The sequence below is a fragment of the Ambystoma mexicanum genome, chromosome 1q, assembly GCF_040938575.1.
Source record: "Ambystoma mexicanum isolate Mex_15411 chromosome 1q, UKY_AmexF1_1, whole genome shotgun sequence".
Lineage (NCBI taxonomy): Eukaryota > Metazoa > Chordata > Amphibia > Caudata > Ambystomatidae > Ambystoma > Ambystoma mexicanum.
Genome location: NC_090922.1, coordinates 797396012 through 797417847, shown reverse-complemented (window position 1 = coordinate 797417847; position 21836 = coordinate 797396012). Strand labels below are relative to the sequence as shown.

The window sequence follows — 21836 nt, the reverse complement described above, 5'->3', positions numbered from 1 at the left end:
GCTGGGGAAACTGCCAGCAGGCAATCTACTGTGTGCAGCTGCATCACTTTTTAGTGGCTCCAGTTTTAGAAAGTTAAAGTCTTTCTTTCAGTTTGTGGGACTCCATTTCATTTTGAAAACACAGTACTACAGATATCAACGTGATTATCTATTTCCGGCCATTAGTGATGCTTGGAAAATTGAACAATTGTCTCTAGCAAGTACATTCGAGGGCAAACGATTTAGGCTAGCCGGCGATGGACAGTGCGACAGCCCTGGATTTTCTGCCAAGTACGGCACCTACCACTTTCAGGACATGATTAGTAAGAAAATTGTGAGTTTGGTGGTCATGCAGGTGTCCCAATGTAAATCCTCAGTGGTCATGGAGAAACTAGGATTTATAAAATCAGTGGAATTTCTACAATCGAGGGGAATGCACATCGACCTCAGCCATGGACAGACACGTTTCAATTGCCAAGACAATGAGAAAGCAGTTCCCACATATTAAACATCAATTTGATGTATGGCATCTTGCTAAATAAATCAATAAGAAAATCTCGGCTGCAGGGAAAAAAAAGGTTTGTAAAGTATTTCACACTGGTCCCAGTCTATCAGCAACCATCTTTGGTGGAGCTCCAAAACTTGTGGAGGGTCAGTGGAAATCCTACTTGAAAAATGGGGTCACTGATGCACACTGTACCAACGTTCACCGCTGGACAGAAAACCTACATTTCCACCAATGTGAACATGGCTCTTTGTCCCCAGAGGAGGCACGGAAGAAGTGGTTGGTTCCATCTTCGCCCACACACAAAGCCATTGAGAAGATTGTTTTCGATAAAACTATCAAGAGATTTGGGGGGGCTGACAGAATTCTGTCACACAGGAGGTTTGGAAGTGTTCCACAATATGTGCCTAAAGTACAGACCAAAGCATTTGCATTTCAGCATGCAGGGCATGAAATATAGGACTCTACTTGCGGTCTTGGCCCATAACGAGAATGTGTGCCGTGAACAATCTAGAACTACAGGTAATGTAGGGATGCTTCGCTACACTACGGCCTTTGCAAAAAGAAGTAAGCAATGGGTGATCAAACCAGTCTATGAGGAAATGGAGTTCGACTTTGTTAAAGGCCTTATTGTTGCTGTACTCGAGAAGCACAGATATGGAATTTTGAGCGTTTCTGTGCAGAGCACTGATGCATTGCCACCAAACATTGCCACTGTGCCATGTCCACCCAAAAAAGAACTTGTTGAGAAGTACAAATCCCGGTTTAAATCATTATAATCTGATTGTCTTTTTGTAAAATGTTTTTATTGTACAGTGTACATACAAAGTATGCAAATCCTAACCCCTACCTTCACCATCCTGGGTGGCGAACAACCTGGGTGTCATCTTTGACTTTTCTCTCTATTCACTTCATATCACTGACCTTGTCAATATGTGTATGCATATATTTTTGTTGATGTAACCAAGTTTCGCAATCTCATGTAAATACTGCCACTGTTAACCAAGGGGAGGCTTGCGTATTGCAAATAATAAAACAATAAATCTCACTTTCAACTCAACTCCTCGGGTACTTTATACTTTCCCTGACCTTCCCCCAAAAAGTCAATATCACAATAGTTATGGTTCTCTAGGGCTGCATAGCTCGCGGACAACGAGGACAAAATTGGGGGCCTAAGAACGCGCCAAGCGAGCCGTTGCTGATGGGAGAGAAGCCAGTTCCCATTTGCACATTGAGGCCCAGTACATAGATGGATTCGAAAATTCAAGTTCTCACAGATGGCTTTACTACAGGATGTTGCAAAGTAAGAATGTAGGCTCATTTCGAGTGAAGGTCAGCGGCTTTGATTTTCAGCTCGCGGCCTGAAGAGGCCCACAACTCGCACTGGCAGTATAAGGTTCTATTGTTTTTTGACCTTGAGAGACGGGGACCATGCCGAAAGGGCTTCAATTGAAGGAGGTGGGCAATAACGCAAGAGACGATAAGGCAGAAAATTCAGAAACTAGACCGAGTTTCATGTTAGTTCAGTATACGAAAAATCGTTGTCACGAGCACAGTGGGATTTACGGACTGGATTACGCAGAGACACAATGGAAATTGCAAATATAATGTAAGAAACAAGTTACTTACCTGTAACTGTTGTTCTCCAGCATGGGTCTGGCATGGATTCACATGCTCATGAATATTCCCCGTCGTCAGGCTGGGAATCCTTGGTAAAGAAAATCAGTATCAGTTTCGTTTCTGATCTGTCTTTCGTAGTAGTAACCAATCACTGATCTCTGCGTCATACTGACCACAGCCAATGACTGCCATCTCCCTAAGCCCCGCCTCTGCCAGCCATCTTCAGATTTGGTAGCACGTGAAGTGGCAGTATGACCAAGTGAAGAGCCGCAGAGGGGTAGGCGGGAGGGTTCGCATGTGAATCCATGCCAGACACATGCTGGAGAACAACAGTTACAGGTAAGTAACTTGTTCCTTCTCCAGCATGGGGTCTGGCATGGATTCACATGCTCATGAATAAAAGAATACATAGCAGTACACACATGCACAACCACGGGAGGTGGCAAAGGCTCAACATTAAGCATTACATCCAAAACTCAACATTAAGCAATTCTTACCTCCTCACCAGGCTCACCTTAGGCGAACAGGTTGCGCAGCACTGCTTGGCCGACCCTGGACTCCTCCCTGGAATCCCGATCGACGCAGTAGAATTTCGTGAAGGTGTGCGTCGACCTCCACGTAGCAGCCCTGTAGATGTCAGCAAGGGCACACCAGATAGGAACGCCGTGGTAGCTGCGATCGCTCTGGTGGAATGGGCTCTCGGACGGCCAGGCAGCAGTCGGTTTGCCAACCGATGACAGTACATGATACAGCCGGATAGCCATCTGGAAATGGAAGCCTTCGAGAGAGCCTTCGAGAGAGCCTTCCCCTGATTGACAGGTCCAAAGTTCACAAAAAGTTGTGACGTCTTCCGAAAACTCTTCGTGCGGTCCACGTAGAACTTCAGTGCTCTAGCCACATCCAGCGATTGCAAAGTCCTTTCAGCCGGCGACAAAGGTGACGGGAAGAAAACAGGCAACACCAAGGGTTCGTTGAGGTGGAAGTCCGGCGGCACCTTGGGCATGAAGGAGGGGTGCGTCCTGAGCACTACCCTTGTGTCGTGAAAAGTCAAGTACGGGGGCTTGCAGGAAAGGGCCTGGATCTCTCCCACCCGTCGTGCGGAGATGATGGCCACAAGAAACGCTGTTTTCCACGACAAGAACTTCAACAGAGCTGAGTGCAGAGGCTCGAACGGAGGTCCCATGAGCTTGGTCAGCACCACGTTGAGCTCCCACGCCGGGGCCCGGGCCTTCACCGGCGGGAACGATCTGAACAGTCCCTTCATGAATTCTTTCACCAGACGATGAGACCACAAAGACGTCCGTCCCGTGGTTCTGGTGTATGGGGAGATCGCAGCAAGATGAATCCTGATGGAAGCGTGCGCCAGTCCAGCCTTGGCCAGCGTCAGCAGGTACGGCAGTACTTGAGGAGCCGTAATCCATAGAGGGTCAATCTTCTGTGCGTGGCACCAGACAGAGAACCTCTTCCATTTGTGTCCGTAGCATTTAAGAGTTGAGGACGCCCTGGCATTTGCAAGAACCTCTCTGCAGTCGGCCGGTATGTCGTATCCTCCAAACTCTAACGCTGCAGGAGCCAGGCCTGCAAGTTCAGCGACTTCGGGTCGTGATGGAGGATGGCGCCTCCTTCCCTGGAGAGAAGATCCGCGTCCACTGGCAGCTTGATTGATGGGGACACTGACAAGTCCAGAAGGTCCGGGAACCATATCTGCCTCGGCCACGCAGGTGCAACGAGGATCATCCTGCACCGTGACCTCTTGAGCTGGTTGATGAGCGGGATCAGCAGCAGCAATGGAGAGAATGCATATAGGAACAGGCCCTCCCAGGGGAACGAGAAAGCATCGCCCATGCTCCTCGGCTGGGGAAACCTGCTGGCGAACCTCCGGCACTTGGAGTTCATCGCCGTCACGAACAGATCGATCTGGGGTGTGCCCCATGTCGGAAGAGGCGTTCCACTAGATCCTGTCGTAGTTCCCACTCGTGGCACGAGCGCAGCTCTCTGCTGAGCGAGTCGGAGATGGTGTTTTTTATCCCTGCCAGAGGAAACAGCACCAGAAACATCCCTTGGGCGACGGCCCAATGCCACAGATCCGGAGCCTCCTTGGACAGGGCTGGGGATCTGGTACCGCCCTGCTTCCTGATGTAGAACATGGTGGTGGTGTTGTCGGTGAAGATCCTCACCACCTTGCCCTTGAGGGACGGAAGAAAGGACCCGAGGGCCCAAAACACTGCACGGAGTTCCAGGACGTTGATATGGAGGGACTTCTCCGTCGGCAGCCAAAGGCCCCTCGCGTGCAGATTTTCGGTGTGCGCTCCCCACCCTTCCAGGGAGGCATCCGTGGTCACTGTCTTCTGGTGGCCCGGGGTCTGGAAGTCCATGCCCGCCGACAGATGCGTGCGGGTGCCCCACCACCGGATCGCTCGTCGGAAGCTCTAGAGTGTGATCCTGTCCTCGAAGCTGCCCGTCGTCTGGATCCAGCGAGCGTCCAGGAACTCCTGTAACGGGCGCATCCGAAGCCTGCACAGGCGGATGAGATAAATGCAAGAAGACATCATGCCGAGGAGGGATTTGATGGACCTCACCCTGGCCGCGTCCGCAACCAGCATCTGCTGCACCTTGCCCAAGATGGCCCTCGTCCTTTCCTCCGACGGAGAGGCCAGAAGCGCCACTGTGTCGAGCTTCGCTCCCAGAAACAGTGCGTCTTGAGCGGGCAGCAGGTGGGACTTGGCGTAGTTTATGGAGAATCCCTGGTCCGTGAGTAGTTGGACGGTCCTCGCCGTGTGCTCCGCGGCGAGCTCCTTTGTCTTTGCTGGGATGAGCCAGTAGTCCAGGTAGGGGTAGACGTGGATCCCCTCCAGGCGCAGCCGCGCCGCCACCGGTGCGAGGCACTTAGTGAACACCCTGGGTGCCGACCTCAATCTGAAGGGAAGGGCTCTGAACTGGTAGTGACGCCCTTGGACCACGAATCTGAGAAACTTTCGGTGTCCCTTTAGGATGGGGATATGGAAGTAGGCATCCTCCAAATCCAACGACGACAGGAAATCGCCCTCCTCCAGTTGACCCAGGACGTGCTGGTTGGTGACCATCCGGAACTTCTGTGCCTTGATGAATTTGTTCCGTTTTCGTAGGTCCAGGATGGGACGCCATCCTCCTGTCTTCTTCTTCACGAGGAAGTATCTTGAGTAAACTCCGGAGCCCCGAAGCCTCTTTGGGACGAGCTCGATGGCGCCTTTCTTGAGCATCGCCTTTACCTCCAAGAGAAGTTGAGGGACGTGATGTTCCTTCCTGGCCACGGGGGGGACGCGCGGGCACTTCTTTAGAAAATCGAGCACGTGACCCAGGGCCAGGGCATCCAGCACCCAACGGTCGGTGGAGATGGACTCCCACACGCTGACGAAGCTCGCCAGCCGGCCTCCCACCGGGATGCTTCGGTGGGGGCCCGACCCCACGGCCGGTTCAGTCCTGCTTCGATGAGGCTTTGCCGCCTTGTCCTCCTTGGCGACGACGGCGAGGTCCGCCCGACTTGCCTCGTCCCCTGTAGGCTTCCTGTGACGACGAACGGGCCGCTTGACGATAGGTGGAAAATCCGCCGCCGGTACCTTTGGAGGCACCCTGCTTGCCTCCGCCGCTCCGAAAGGGCGGCCGTCGTTGCTGGAGAACACCAAGAGCCCGGGCCATCTCCGTGTCCGTCTTGATGGCTTGTAGGGAATCGTCCACTGTTTTCCCAAACAGGTTGCTCCCGTCGAACAGCATGTCCAAGACTCTGGTCTGCACGCCCTGATGGAAGTCAGTTGCCTTGAGCCATCCAAGCCGTCTAAGGCACATGCCGTTGCCCAACTGGCGAAATCCAGTGTCGGCGATGTCCGTCGCTATCGTAATGGCGTGGTCCGACGCCGCTTCTCCTTCCTGCAAGATCTCTAGGGCCTCTGCCCTCTTGTCGTCTGGTAAGAAGTCCAGCAGGGGGGCGATCTTGTACCACAACTCCCTGTCGTAGCGGGCTACGATAGCCAAGGCGTTGGCAGCCTTAATCGTCGTCGCTGCCGATGAGATGACTCTGCGTCCCATCGTGTCCAATTTCTTTCCCTCGCCGTCCGGCGGGGAGGTTGACGTAGAGGCCGAGGCCCCCCCCGCTTTCTTCCTGGCTGCCACGGAGATGACCGAGTCCGGGGTCGGCTGTGCCCGAAGGCACAAGGGGGCCACGTCCGGGACCCGGTACTTCTTCTCGTACCGATCCCTTTTCGCAGGCTTTGTGGCTGGGTTCTTGAGGAGGGCGAGACCCTCATCCCAGATATCGTCCAGTTGAGGTACAGCGAGGACCGTCTTCCTCTTGGTCTCGCGCCGTTGATAAAGGAAACCTTCCTTCTCTTCCGGGCAGAGCTGGAAAAGCTCAGATGCCCTGGCAATCATGGCATGAAACGATCCAATCTCGTCGGGCGGGGAAGCCCGGGGAGGAGGTGACGATGGGAGATCCTCGTCGTTAACCTCATCGTCTGTGCCCGTCGCGGCCGTGTCAGTCCCCGTATCATCCCCACGGGTCGTGGACGGGGAGGAGGGCTGAGCAGGGCGCGATGGTTGAAAAGGAGGTGGAGGATGAATCCTTCTTCTCTTAGGAGGCAGGCTCCCAGAAGGGCCTGGCTCTGGGTCCCCCCGTCGGGAGAGGTTCCTCCGTTGGTGGTAACGGCAATCTCGTCCTTATCTCCGAGCATAAGGACTGTATTGCCAACAAAATGGCCGCCGAGTTGTCTTCCGCCACTGGTTGAGGGGAGTCCGACGGGCGGTCAGGAGCCCGGTCGGCACCCTCGACGTTCTCGTCGTCTCCTACGTCGGGGTCCCTCCCGACGGGCTGGTCTTCTTCCACGCCAACGCCGTGGCTTAAGACTTCGATCAGCTCCTCCTCAGAGGTTGAGGCCAAATCCACGACGACCTCCTGCCCCCCATTTTTCTTCTCCGTCGGAGGTTTCACCCGGGTCATGTCGATGGGCTTGAAAGAGGACTCCCTTCGCGGTGGCAGGGAGACTCTGGGCCCCGAGGTCGCCACCACTGGTGTAGCCTCCACAGGCTGAGCCAGGGCCACCGCGACTGTCTCGATAGAGGCCTTGGCCGGGTGGGTTAAGGCTTTCACCACCTTAGGTGCGCTCACTGCCTTCTCCTTGGGCCATCTCACCGCCTCGCTCCCCCTCCGATGGGGTCTTCGAGCTCGACCGGGGTCTCTCCAGGAGCTTCGCCGGGTGCTCGGCCTTCCTCTTACCCGAGCCAGAGCGTTGGCTCGTGGTTGATGGCGCGGGGGAGGATGTGCCCTGCCTGGTGCCTGTAGAGCCCAACCGTTCGGCGCCAGCGGACTCGCGGTGCTTGGCCTTCTGTTGGACCCCTGTCCCGGTCTTAGAAGACCGCTCAGACTTCTTCTCGCCGGACGGGCTCTTCCCTTCCAGCCAGTTGACGAGACGCAGATGGCGGTCCTTCATGGTCCGCTCCGACATATTGCCGCAAAACGCACAGTCCTTCTCCACGTGCGTCTTGTCCTCATGCAGACAGTAGAAGCAAAGGGAGTGTTCGTCCTTCTTAAAGACATTCTGAAGCTGGCATCCAGGGCAGACCCTGAACAGCTTTCCGGGCATCAAGCTTCCCTTCTCCTGGGCCATGATCGAGATGGGCCTGAGAAACTTCTGGAGTCCTCCAAAAGCTTGGCTCGACGAAATCTTCACCCTTGAGGGGCGTAGAAGAATCCGACACAGGTCCCCGTTGATCGGATAAAGAAACGGTGGAGCTTGAGGCTCTTTTGACCGAAAAAGAGAACCTTTTCCTAAGAAAAAGCGCGAAAAAAGCACTAAAGCTCGAGAGCAATAGCAGTATGACGCAGAGATCAGTGATTGGTTACTACTACGAAAGACAGATCAGAAACTAAACGGATACTGATTTTTCTTTACCGAGGATTCCCAGCCTGACGACGGGGAACATTCATGAGCATGTGAATCAATGCCAGACCCCATGCTGGAGAAGTAACTCTTTAGACGCTATTATACCGGAGTGAAGAATTAATGAATGGATGAATGAATGAACAAAGAGCAAGTAAAATGTTTGTGGGAACGTCTTTGTACCGGGCACATGGGCATGCAGGTCCACATTCCACACGCATGTAGACAAACAGTCGTTTCTCATTGTGTGTTAACGTCGATTTATTTTGTTAGTTTTCGCATTGATTTTAGAGCCGAACATTCTCCATTGCACTATCCTTGCAAGCAAATAGTTTCTGATCGGCCATAATAAATAAAATGAATAATAGTAATAAAGATCGGCTGGCGAGACTATTTATAATTTTTATGTTTTCAAAACAGGTATATCCTACCCTACTGCTACTGCCACCAGTTTCAGACCCAGGCAGATGTTTTTTTCAACCGCGAGCTGCAGTTTATCTTAACCAACTGCACCACTTTGCCGATCTTATGGGACGATCGCCAAGAGCCCATATGCCCTCACACGGTACTTTTTTTTTTAATTTGATTTGGCTGATAAAATCAACCTTTCAAATATATGAAAATACAAACTTACAATGTACATTTTTATCAATTCATTCATTATTTAAAACAATCAAAGTATAAAATTGCTCAATTAACCAAGAATCACGATCTATACAACAAACTTGATATGTTATAATATAGGAAATGATCATTCGATTTCATTGTGGTCGTTGGGTAAAATAGCACTGTGTTATTGCAATTCTAATAACCAGTTTTGAGCGTCTAAATAGTCTGATCCAAATATCATTTTCATTCATAGGGACATAAGCACATAATAAATCAGTGAAAAAGGAGTTTTAGTGTAGTTAGAGCTGGAAAGCTCACTAGCAAGTGCTGCAGAGTTTCAGAGAGGTCTATGTTTTCACAAAATCGACAGTAATTTAATTGTTTCGGAACCATCCCTCTCCTTGCCATTATTTCCCTTGTCGGCAGTAAATTAAACCTGAACCGTAGATATTGATGTCTAATATCTGGCGTGGGAAATTTAACCAGGTAATTTGCCATTGTACGTAGCTTTTTTTGCCCAAACCACTGTTAGTTAAAATCTTTATAGGTGGAACATTTGGAAGTATTACATATCCAGTCATACTGGAATAGCTTTAACTTGGCTCGATCAGTGTTTATAAGAAGCGTCTCAAGGGATATAGTTGCATCTGCCAGAGCGTTCAGTACACAAGTTCGCCATTTAGATGGAAAAAAGTCTTGTGAGCCTGCAAGATGAAACGCAACTGTGCTTAAGATGTTATTCTTTGCCAATCCCAGTAAGCATTTTCTAAATAGTGCACACATTTTCCATAATAATTGAGAGAATATCGACACTAAACCCATCTCAAAACGAATCATGGGGAGTGGAGCACAATTCGGGAGTTTCAAAACAGATCTCCAAAATCGTGCTTCACATAGATCCCGCGTGTTTCTCCTGATGGGCAGTTTGTTATCAACTCCATATAGTAAGATTGGAACTACTTTTGCTTGATAGAAAGCCATAATGTGGCTATTTGAAAACTTCCCATATTTATACACAAGTATATTAGCCTGTGATTTCAACGTTTCTAACTTCAAGTTCAATGTAACAATATACGCTTTTTCATTTAGAGTGTTAAAGATGGTTAAGCCTAAATATTTATAGCTTTCAACATTCATTAATGTGACATTGTTAAGGTGCCACTTATATTTTTTTACACGGGAAACCTTTTTGGCTTTTTGACAGACTACTACTTGTGTTTTCTCTAAATTAATTATGAGATTGTTTTCTATTGAGTATGCGTACAGCTTGTCCAATAAATTCTGTAGCCCTATAGGGGTCTGTGACAAGAGGACTAAGTCATCCGCATACAGCATCCAAGCTATGCGTTGTTGTCCCAGTTTTGGTGCATCACTAATAATGTCTGCAAACTATTCTCCAAAATCAAGAATAAACAAGATAAACAAAAAGGACGCCAAGATGCAGCCTTGCTTAAGAGCTCTCCCAGTTAGAATTAGTCTGGAGAGCAAGCCTTCCATGGTAAGACGCACTTGGATCGAGATGTTAGTATGGAGTTGTTTTATAATAGTAATAAGAGAAGAGGGACATGCAAAACGAATTAGTTTTTGATAGAGTAGATTGCGATCAATAGAATCAAAAGCAACCCTAAAATCAATAAATGCTAAATATAATAATTGATTCCGGGCTGCATACTGTGATTTTAACATGTTCAATGTCATGATATTTGGTGCTGTCCCTAGCCCCGACACACAGCCTGCTTGGAAAGGGTCCCTTGTTTTAAGTTTGAAGCCCAATTGTTCAGATCTCTGAGTACTATACGATTGAAGATCTTTCCCAGTGCATCCAACAAGGCAATAGGTCTATAACTGGCTGGATCCGACCTATTACCTTTTTTGTATATTGGGAGAATGATTGAACGTTTCCATGAGTCAGGAATTAATTGCGTCTGAATGATATTTGAGAAGATGTTGTATAATATCTCAGACCAAATTTCCGGGTGTCGTTTTAGCATGAAATTCGAGAGCCCATCAGGACCCGGAGCTCGAGATGAAATTGCCTTATTTATGAAAAATAAAATGTCTTTTTTATCAAAAGTTAAAGAAAAATTTTCTGTTAATTCCGGCAATCTTTGTTTGCTTATGTTCGAACATGGCTTATACAAACTTGAAAAATATGTGACCCATGCCTGTGCTGATACATTATTAGACTGATGGAATATTTGGTGACCTGTAGTCACTTGATTGATTACTGACCAAATTTGTGACGTGTTCTTTCCTGCTAGCATGCTTAACATTTTAGAGCTATCATTCTGAAATAAAGTTGCTTTGTGTGATCTTAACCAATTCTTATAATTTGTCCTCAATTGAGAGATGACAGCGTGTCTTATAATGGGTGGAAGCTTCGAGGCTTGTCGCCTTTTTGAGTGAAACGAAATGTTCTTTTTGCAGATTCCACTTCCCTGTCAAATATATGTCGAACGAAAATCAACACCCTGTGTACCATAAAGGAACAGCGCGTGACTCACGATAAACGTTTACGGATTTGCGAATCGAGAGAAAAAAAAAAAAATAAAATCACATTCCGATTTAATATGCAAATTGATGAATATTCTATAAAGATTTAGATTTAATGTCAAATAAATGTACTTTACCAAATGTACCCTGTTGCTGTTTGATTTTAAAGTACAGGTTCATATTCCGAATTGTGGCGCGCTGTGTTGTGAGTTGATCTGTGTTGGTTTCTGGGTTCTGTGTGAAGTCGCGTAGAAGCCGACTGAGCGCGTTTGCCTACGCAGCACAGTAACGTCACGGAGAGAGGCGGGGAATATGAATGTTTTGATAATGGCACGCTCAGGGGCGGGGGATAGGATTTAGTGCCGCAAAAGCAGGTCAGCCAGGGCGATGGGGCAAGTGATAGGATTATCACAAAATGGCTGCGCCCTGCAGCCTGTTTTTGCGTGCGTTTAATGGACGAAAAAACGGGTAAGTCCTTAGGAAATTTTTCTAAAATCGTGCGACTTAGGCTTAAATACACATGGCCGACCCGTAGGGACAATAAAAAATGTTGACCGAACCATTCCTTTAACCTCATGCCCAGTTGGGCAAACAAATAGGAATTTGTGTAAACACCTCGTCGCTGATATATTTTCTCTCCCAGGGGAGCTCAGAGATTGGCAGGGAACAGTTTTCACTCCTTGCACTATCATGCCAGCCCCAGACGTACCACAACCCAGCCCACTAATCTCTTCTTCCCACCCCCCATTTTCTCCCCTCTCTCGGTACCCCACATTTCACCAATAAAAAGGTGACCAGGCAGCTCACTGGCACACCATTCTAAAAGCCTGTACTCACCAGCCCCCGGCTCACACAACTCACCCCGCCCATGCAATTTCACCCTGACCCCTCCCACCCAGTCTTAGCACCCCCACAGGAATACGGAAGCTCGGGTAGCTCGCTGGTGCACCACCCTCCTGAAACCCATCTTTTCACCCCAGCCAACATCAAGCACTATAACCAATCCAACCCTGCCAAACCCACGCTCTCCCCCACCCGCGGCAATCTTGCTCCACCCCTCTGCTTTCACCTCTCTGCCCTCCACCCCACCCCCTCAGATACCAAACTCCCACTTCCCATCACTCAACGGAGCTCGAGCCGCTATGGCTAACAGCGCACTGAACAAACCCTCCTACTCTCACACACACTCCTGTGCCACTCTGGCAACCCACAAATCGCACAGGCCGTAACCATCGTAGAGAGACATATTGCTCTCCCCATCTCCTCCCTAGTGCACCCCGTCCCCATTCTCCCCAGCATTCCCAACACACCCCCAACCGTGTGCGAGAACTTTCACCTCCCATCCAAAACACCCATCCCAGACGTACATCCCTCTCAAGCCACCCTCCTTCTGAACTTCCCACCTTATACGCCCACATCCTCGTTCCCTGCCCAACCCCCCGCTACTACCAAATTCAACCATACACCAGAATTCTCTCAAACTATCCTGCATTCTCATTAACGCCAGATAAGTTGACAAAAATAAACATAACATCTTTGATCTCATAACCACTGAAAACCCAGACATCCTATTCATAACTGAAACCTGGTTCACCAATTACATCAATCCCATTGCACACAAGGTCTTCCCACCCAACTACTCCCTGCTCGTACATAACAGGCCCAGTAGAGCGAGGAGGTCTTGCCATCCTCCACAAACACCTTTCAGTAATATTCTCAGAGAATCAACCTTGCAGCACTAAATCAGAATCCAATTCTCGCTAAATTCCACCTCAGCCCTTCCTTCACGCAGTTTCCTTCTACCATATATGCCACTCGGCGACGACTGGAATTTTTGAATGATCCAGCACCCCTCGATGACTCTGCTAGGAGATTTCAACATTTGGTTTGATGTTCCTGCCAACCCCATGACCCGCTTCCTCACCGACAATCTGGAAGCTCTCGGCCTAACAACCGACTTCCCACCCCACACACATTGCAGGGCACATCCTCAATGCACTTTCCTGCACCTCAGACCTAGTCTCACCACTCCCGCCTTGCCCCCCCCCTCATCTGGACTGATCACCACGTTATACTCTTCTTGCTTGAACACCATGTTCCCACCACTTCCAGCAAACGCCTCCTCAACCACCCCCGCCACCCTCCCTCTCTGGAATAAAAATAAAAAAAAAAAATCACCAACCCAGACCACGCCAATTCCCTACTTCTCACACTCCCCGACTACTCTCGCGGAAGGAAGGACATCCCTCCATTGATCTCTTTGACAATGCCTCGCCAAAGCTATGACCCCCCGTTTATACCAACCCGTTGACCCTCCCAACGATCAAGCCCCCACCCCAAGTGGTACACCCCTTTCCCACAAAGCTTTCAAAACCCTCAAGCATCACCTAGAGAGAACTTGGAGGACCAACCCTACTCCACAAAACAAAACAGCCTACGCGAGACTGATCATGGCATATCTGTCAAAATCAAGAAAGCCACAAAAAAAAAAAAAACACTATAGAAACCGAATCTCCAACTCCAACAATTCAAGCAGAGAACTCCACAAAATCCTATGGGAAGTCAATTCACCTAGTTGCCTAACAACCCCCCTCCCCTAACTCACAAGCACTCTGAAATGAACTATCCAACCACTTTCATAACATTGCGCTTGCAAGACATCACACCATCATTGCAATTTCTCGGATCGCCCCCTCCACATACTGGCCTCTCTCAAACCCAATCTTTATCCTCGCTGTACCCACCAGCCTTCTAACCATTCACACCTTTTTCCAAGGCGGATTTTTGCAACCTACTAGTACTTAGCCAACCCTCGGCTCTACTGGAGATCCTTGCCACCCCCACCCCTTGTAAAAAAGATCCTTACCACCACCTGTGCAAGCAGCGTCGCCCGCTGCATCATCAATAACTCCCTCTCATCTGGCACCTTCCAAGAGGCCTTCAAAACTTCTCATGTCAAACCGCTACTCAAAAAACCCAGTCTCTCATCCCATCAAGTTACCACCCAATCTCCAACACCCACTTAATTTTTAAAGTAAATGACCACGCTGCATACAGGCAACTTGACCTCTTGACAGAAGCCAATAGACTCCTCGACCCAGCCCAATCGGGGTTCCAAACTCTTTGTGGAATGGAATCCTCACTAGTCTTTATCTAGGATGATCTATAAAGAACTGCCGGTTCAGAAGATTGAGCTGCACTCATCCTCAATTTACCCATGGCCTTAGACACCATCGATCACACAATACAAAGGAACAGGCTCCTCACCCTAGGAATCAAAGATTCTGCACTGAAATTAGATTACCTCGTTCATTTCTAATTGCTTGCAAATCATTGTCCTCCCACATCACCCTGTCACAAAAGGGGTCCCACAAGGAGCCTCCCTTTCACCCCTCCTGTTTAATATCTACCCAAGCCCACTGCTGGCTCTCATCTGCTCTCACAACCTTACCTGCTACAATTACGCAGACGACACACAGATCATTTTCAAAATCCCCAAGACTTCAACCTCCTCACTTCCGAATCCTACCTCTTGCCTCATGAATATTGACCTATGGAGGACTACGAACCACCTTATCCTCAACCAGGGCAAATCAGAAATCTGAATACGTGACAAAACTGCTCTCATTCCCCAACCTATACCATTGTCACAAGTCCTGTGATCCCCACCGGGATGCACTATGGACGCAGACTTATCTTTCGCAAAAAACACATCAACTCTGTATCCAGAACTTGCCACTTCCACTTGCACATCCTAAAGTGAATCTCTCCCCATCTCCCCAATTCTCAGAGTCTCTGCAATATTGGCCATCATCTCCCAGCTAGACTACGCCAACTCCTTTCTCGGTGTCCCAGCACGCCAGCTCGGGAACCTCCAATGAATCCAGAACTCAGAAGCCAGACTGCTCCTTGCCGGCTCGCCCAAAAAACATATCCTCCCTGCCCCAAGAGTACTACACTGGCTCCCTATCAGCTTAACAGTGACCTTCAAAGCCATGTGCATCAAACACCAATCCCTCCACAATATAGGACCAGAGTTCCTCTAGGATAAAATCATCCAATACCAAGCGCCCAGAAACCTCTGATTGGGCTCAGCTCTCATCTTCTCTATTCCCCCATATCCCTACACCAGTGTTGGTGGCTCAGTCTTCTCTATCCTAGTTGCCCCATCTGGAACACTCTCCCTCTGCACATGCGCGGCACCAAGGATTACCTTTCCTTCAAAAAAGTCCTCAAACCCTGGCTATTTGCAGCATTAACCTGAAACCTGTCCCTAACCTTCCAATTTCCAATCCAAGCAAATTAACATTCACCACCAGGTGGTGCAGGCCATTTACGCGGATGCCCGGATCACACACAATAGCAAACGCCAATCAAGACCTTGGTTCCCAAAAGCACCACCAACTGAAACACAGGCCTTCACCTCCTTTTCACATTGTGAAATGTCAAGGATTGATTAGTCACTGCACCTGGCACGTACGGGGATAACAGGCAAATTGGACTCAAAGTGGTTGAGATAGAACAACAGCACCATCGTACTCAGACAGATTGGGATGTACAGCAGGGCATTCTCATGCAAGAAATTGTGTGCCAATGGCCAGGTCTTGTGCAAGAAGGGCAAGTGAGGGTTTCTCGTGCATTACTCCGGGAAGGCAATCAAGAATTGGTCTGGAATCGCACAGGAAGTTCTTGAAGTATGGGCGGGTCTCGCACATGGATGAAATATAGGGTGGGCCGCTCATGGTAAAGGTAACAATTGCGAAGGTTTAGTACGCACACAATATCTGGTTAGATTCACCATGCTATCCACCTGGAAAAGCAGGTAGGTATAGCCCCTGCTCATCTAATTGCAATTTGTTGAAGCATAGACTTTTGCGACTGCTAACCATTTTATTGCAGCCCCACATATCAACAGAGGATAAAACTACCTGATCGGGCACACATACAACAAATCACTAATATATGGCATGAATATGTGTTCACCATATTCATGCCATATATTGTAACAAGCTTAAGTCTTCATGTACATTACTGCGCCCGGTTAACCAAGGGTTTGGTGCGCATTACCAAATAAATAAACAAAACAAACACCACCAAATCTGCTAAGTATGTATAACGCATCACTCCAGTGAGCACTGGCCGTCTGCACACATCAGAATACAGCAACGACTATGACAAATGTGGTCATGCTGGTCACATTTTCCAACTACTTACACCAGACTATGCCTCAACACCTCTGGCATCAGTATGCAGGAAAGACCTATAACAAATTCAGACACACTGAACACATAGCGAGTCTGTAGCACTCACTTAATCTCCTGACTCCTTAGCACCCATCCGTGCACCTGAACTCATGGGTTGCTCTCTACCGCAGCCTGGCCGGCCCTGCTAATCCTTATTCGGCCAAATGCACAAATGCATTCTAATCTTACTCCGTGACCTACAAAACCCTGGACTTCGGTCTCCAAGGGCGTTCCCTCCACCAATGCATTGACACTATAATAATGGTAAAAGGCGCTTTATAAATTATAGCTCCAATACCAAAGAATAGAAGTCACAAATAATGACATGTTGTGCCCCTCAAACCCACATTGAATTTGCTTCACTCTTGCATTTTAGCATATGCCAAGGGTTATATCAACAAAACAAAGAAGGGATGACAAAGGGCACCCTTGTCTTGTGCCTCTCAACGACAAAAAACGGGCAGGTGCTTTGCCATTAATCCCTACTCTATCCTTAGGGTTAGTATGCAGGGCAGCAACCCCTCTCCTAAAATGAGACATCCGAGACACATTTTGCATCACAGCCCTTAAAAAAGGGCCACTCCACACAATCAAAAGCCCATCATCAATCTAATGCAGGGACGAAAATTAAGATTCGAATAGCAAGAGCTAAAAACAGCTCCTGGGTGTCAGGCATCACCCAGTAGGGAAGAGCTACAACCGAGGAACCAGGAGTGAGTGCACGGCACACTGTAAATCTAACTTCCACATAAACGTGCCCGAATTCTTATTCATTTACATTCTAAAACAATCGAAGTTAATGTCACATATTCATGTTTGCAATGCAATACGCCTAGGAAGTCAAAAGTAGCTTCTGGTAACTTAATTTTAAGCTAACCACGCTCTCCCATGTTAGAAGAAGGAGATAAATGGCTACAATTTCAAACACTAATGAAATCAGCGCAGAGTCAATCCCTTTATCCTGTACCCAGAATAGTATTTTTCTCACGTTATCTGCCTCATTAAGATGCATTGAAACCAAAATCCCCTGGTGCTTTCCCGGTCTTCATTCCAGTAATAGCCATCAGTACCTTCACTGGTGAGATATGTGCTCCCATACATGCATATTTCTTTCTTTTAGACAATCTATTATTCAAAGTGCTGGTACTCTGCTGTATAAACATTATACAACTCAAAACCTTACCTCAATCGGGGCCCTTTTTCTTAAAATATTCCCAGATAGATCCTAAACACCATGGACCATCCTATCCAACATCTCCATTTTAAATCCTCTTGCCAATAATTTGTCTACTATACCCACTTTAGCAATAAATCAGTTTCACGTATCTTAATTTAATTTGTCTCATTCACAAATAATGCTTTTAATTCCCCCTTCACCAAGTACATGTTTCCCACCAGGTCCAACAAAGAATCAGTTTCATCCCTTAATTCTGCCAGACTCTTAAGATATGCTCTCAATTCCTTCTCCTTATTCACCTTCAAACGCATATGGATTGAGCTCTGTTTTATCATTCCATGTGCAGTGGCTTTAATCCCTCTCACACAAGTCAATGACAGTTCACTTGTTTCATTATCAGAAAAATAATGTCCAACTTCTTTCGCCATACTATGTACTATTATTTTATCTACCAATAGCTGTTCACTAATGGCCCGATTCATAGAATCTAGTGCAGGATAGGCGCAAGCGCCGTGAAGGAGTGTGCGCCAGCCGTGGTGCAAATAAACAATTGCGCGGCACGCGTATTCATGGATTAACCGAATCATCACTAGCCGTGGTGCAAAGAGCATAAAGCTGCGACAGTAACGCCCATTTAATTTTCAAAAGGGGTTACACTGAGCCTTGCAGGAGCACACTGGTACGTTTGACATCACGTACCCTGCACCCTCACTCATATTGCCCAAATCAATTGATAGCTGCACCTCCCATTGCACTAATCCATCAGTGCCATGACTGGGAGGCAACAAGTGGGAAGGGAGGCAAAGGTGGCCAAGGGGGACAAGGTGGGGGAGCTGCCAGAGGTGGCCGAAGTGGCGAAGCTGGCAGAGGTGGGCGAGGTGGCCCAGGTTCCTAGGTCCATGCAGGGAGAGACATGCCTCCACTCAACAGGGTCAGGGAGATGCAGCTGATGTTGACATCCCCAACACCCGGGATCCAAGACCAACACTCATCTGCTGGCCAGACCAGCCAAGGTCAGGTAGCTGCAGGGGCATATGCAGCGCCACCCACTCAGGGTCCCCCAGCCAGGCCTGTGGTGGTCCCGTCCAGGGCCAGGGAGACCGAGGGGCACATGTCCATGTCCCTAGGGCAAGAGGCGTGTGGTGCAGGGACCTGTCACCAGCACCAGGAAACCAGGGTCAGCACTGTCGTCTGCTGGCCAGACCAGCCAGGGTCAGGTAGCTGCAGGGGCAGATGCAGCACCACCCACTCAGGGCCCCCCCCAGCCAGGCCTGTGGTGGTCCCGTCCAGGGCCAGGGAGACCGAGGGGCACATGTCCATGTCCCTAAGGGCAAGAGACGTGTGGACAAAGGTCCACCCATCAGCACACAGGTACAGATGCCTGCAAGGCTACCTACGGTCACAGCATCAGTGGCTGATGCCTCAGCCCCGTCCACCAGTGCTCCAGCCCCTACTGACCCAAGTGGTCCCAGTCACTCAGGGTCTGCGCAACCTTGCAAGAAGGGAAAGCATGCAGTGGGCAAAATGGCTCAGTCCCGAGGCACGGCACAGGAGACCCGCACGTTGAGGAAGAGGAGCTTTAGTGATGGGGAACTCCAGATCCTCTTGGACTACGTGCGGGAACACGAAGATGACATGCTTGTGTGAGCGGGTACCACACATACACACGCCCAGCGCATGGCCCACTGGCAGTGCGTCGCCGATCGTATGAGCGCCTTGGGCATTGAGAGATTCACAGCTTCTGAGGCAGTGAAGCGTTGGAATGACCTCCGGCCCCGAGCCAAAGATAAGCTGGTTGCCAACTACGCCTCTACCCTGGTGACTGGAGGTGGACCAGCAGAGGAGGAGGAACAACGAACTTCACATGAGGATATCGATAGTCAGATGATTGATGTGGAGCATATCCAAGGTGTGGGAGACTTGCCAATTTATGAGGGGATGTCTGGTGACTAGCGATGCGTGCGTGTCCAGGACATGTCTGTTGCTTGGATGAAGTGTGTTGACTGTCCGTCAGTTCGGCATGACTGCCATGGGTGATCCATGTCATGGTGGACTGGCACGTGCTTGTTCTGCAGCAAACACTGCGCACAATGTTATGCATACCGCGACGACCGACATCTGCACGCCTGCTCTCTGCTTCCATTTCACTCTCTCTGGGGCCTCTAATGGCCCTCTTCCGGCTCCAACCAGTGATGGAGGATAGCCTGTGACGATATGCCACTCCTAAATATCGTTCTCTCTGCGCATCTCTGACGTCTGAGTGGTCACCCTGCCAGCTGAACCTCCGCTGGGGTAACCTTTCTTTCCTCACCTTCCCACGGCAGCTCACTGTCTCCAGGGAACTGGTCATACCTATGGTGACGTACTGCAAATACCTCAAGCAAGATATCTGTGGTTCTACTCGCTTTCCTCAGCGACTCATCGAGACCTGGACTATATGAATTGTCGTTTTGTCTTGGGGGCATGTGTTGTATCTCCATAGGACTGTGATGATGGCAGTTGCTCAAAGTGGGTACGACTGTTGATTTACAATCCCAGTGCATTGTCAACAGGGCCTTATGTCCAGGTCCTGTGGCCCCAGTTCCTTCAACTCCATCTTCCACATTGTCTTCCATCTCATGGGCTTTGATCATGCCTTCCCTACTCACTCCAGGGTCAATTACTTCTCACATAGCAATCAGTTGGTGGTGAAGGTCTATCTCTGGCCTCCCTCTGGTATGGTCTCCAGGCCTCAGTAGGACTTGAGGTGAACTGTATCCAGGTCAGGAGTCACTTATGATGCTTAATCACGTGTTGTGCTTTCTCTACTCCTCTCACCTTCTGGTGACCCGGATGAGCGATGTAATGCACTAGTCACCTGCCCACACTCTGTTCTCAGGCACGGGCCTTTGAGCCAACAGTTGAACCCATGCACTGCATTCCCGACATCCCCAACACTCGGTAGATGTTTACTGTACCCCTACAACACTCTTCCAGAAATTGACACATGATGTATGCACTTCCACCAGCCTGCCACATTCCCATAGGCAATCATTTTGTTGTATTTGATTTGTATGATGTTCATATGTACTGCACTGGCCACTCCCACTTACAACCACAGGGATCACCTTCAACGTGCATATTCACTTGCATGATGTGAATGTGACATGGCCTCATGAGACGTGCGTGTGCTTCAACGTATCACACAAACCTTGCATCGTAGCACCGTGTGAGAAGTGTGTGTATTGAGTTAGTGAGTTACATGTCATGTCACATCCATCATACATGGCTCTGGGACAGTAGTCAGCAAGTTCCATCTCATGCAGTTTGACAGTCCAGCAATGGCTATGCTAAGTGGCATATGTGCGTTTGCATCAAGGATGTTGGTGACTGAACTATGCCAGTCAGGTGCTCAATGGTTGGAGCAGGTGCTGAGCACCGTGCACTACATGTGTTATTTAGCCTTTCCACACATAGGTATGCTTTCATGCTGTCCGTCACTTGCATTGACACTGCGTACGTGTGGGAGTTTGTGACATGGCAGGTCGATGTGTTGCATGGCGACATTGTGATGTGGGCTACGCTGTTTGCATAGATATTCATATGTCTTTGTGTCCATGTGCAGGTGATGAGGTACTGGATGCGGAGGAGGAGGTACAGGATACTGAGATGCAACCGACCACCAGTGGAGGATGTGGTGTGGTAGTCCATGAAGATCCACTGGTGCTGCAGTCCATCCTGGACATGACTCAGTGCGAGTCGGCCTCTGAGGAAGCCAATGGCTCTGGTGGTGAAACAGATGGGGATACCTCTGTGATGTTGCAGGTGAGTGCATCGACTGTGGGTGCTGTTGCATCCCAAACGTCTGAAGGGGGGTGGGGCAGACCCCTCACAGGGCCAGTCATTGCTGGGAAGTCTGTCTGTGGTGGTTACGGCTGCAGGGTCACGCGCCACAGTATTGACTCCTGGGCCAGCTGATCTGGGGAGGGATGCAGTCCTGCAGCCACAGGCAGCTCCATCACATGTAGGGCCAGGTTCCCTTGGCCAGGGCAGGCATGTGGTCTGCCAACGCGGTGGCCATGTGGCCATGTGTTAGCTAGCAGCTGGCAATACTGTGTGGGAGCAGTCCATGTATGCTATTGCACAACAACAGGCTGCTTCACATGAGATGTTGGCTCAGGGCATGGATAAGGTGGTCAATTTCATGGACCCCCTCAGCCCCTGTGCAAGACAGGTGGAGCACCGGCAGCAGGCTTTGCAGTCCACATGCTGCTCACAGTGTTAGGAAGAATCCTGTGCAGTGCTCTTAGGGACCACTAAAC

The 21836-nt window shown here is 49.3% G+C and overlaps 1 protein-coding gene across 1 annotated transcript in view; it reads right to left on the bottom strand.

The window, feature by feature from the left end:
- The window catches only part of PLA2G4A (phospholipase A2 group IVA), a 2090704-nt gene that overhangs the window by 1133009 nt on the left and 935859 nt on the right, over positions 1-21836 (bottom strand). The window lies entirely within an intron of this gene.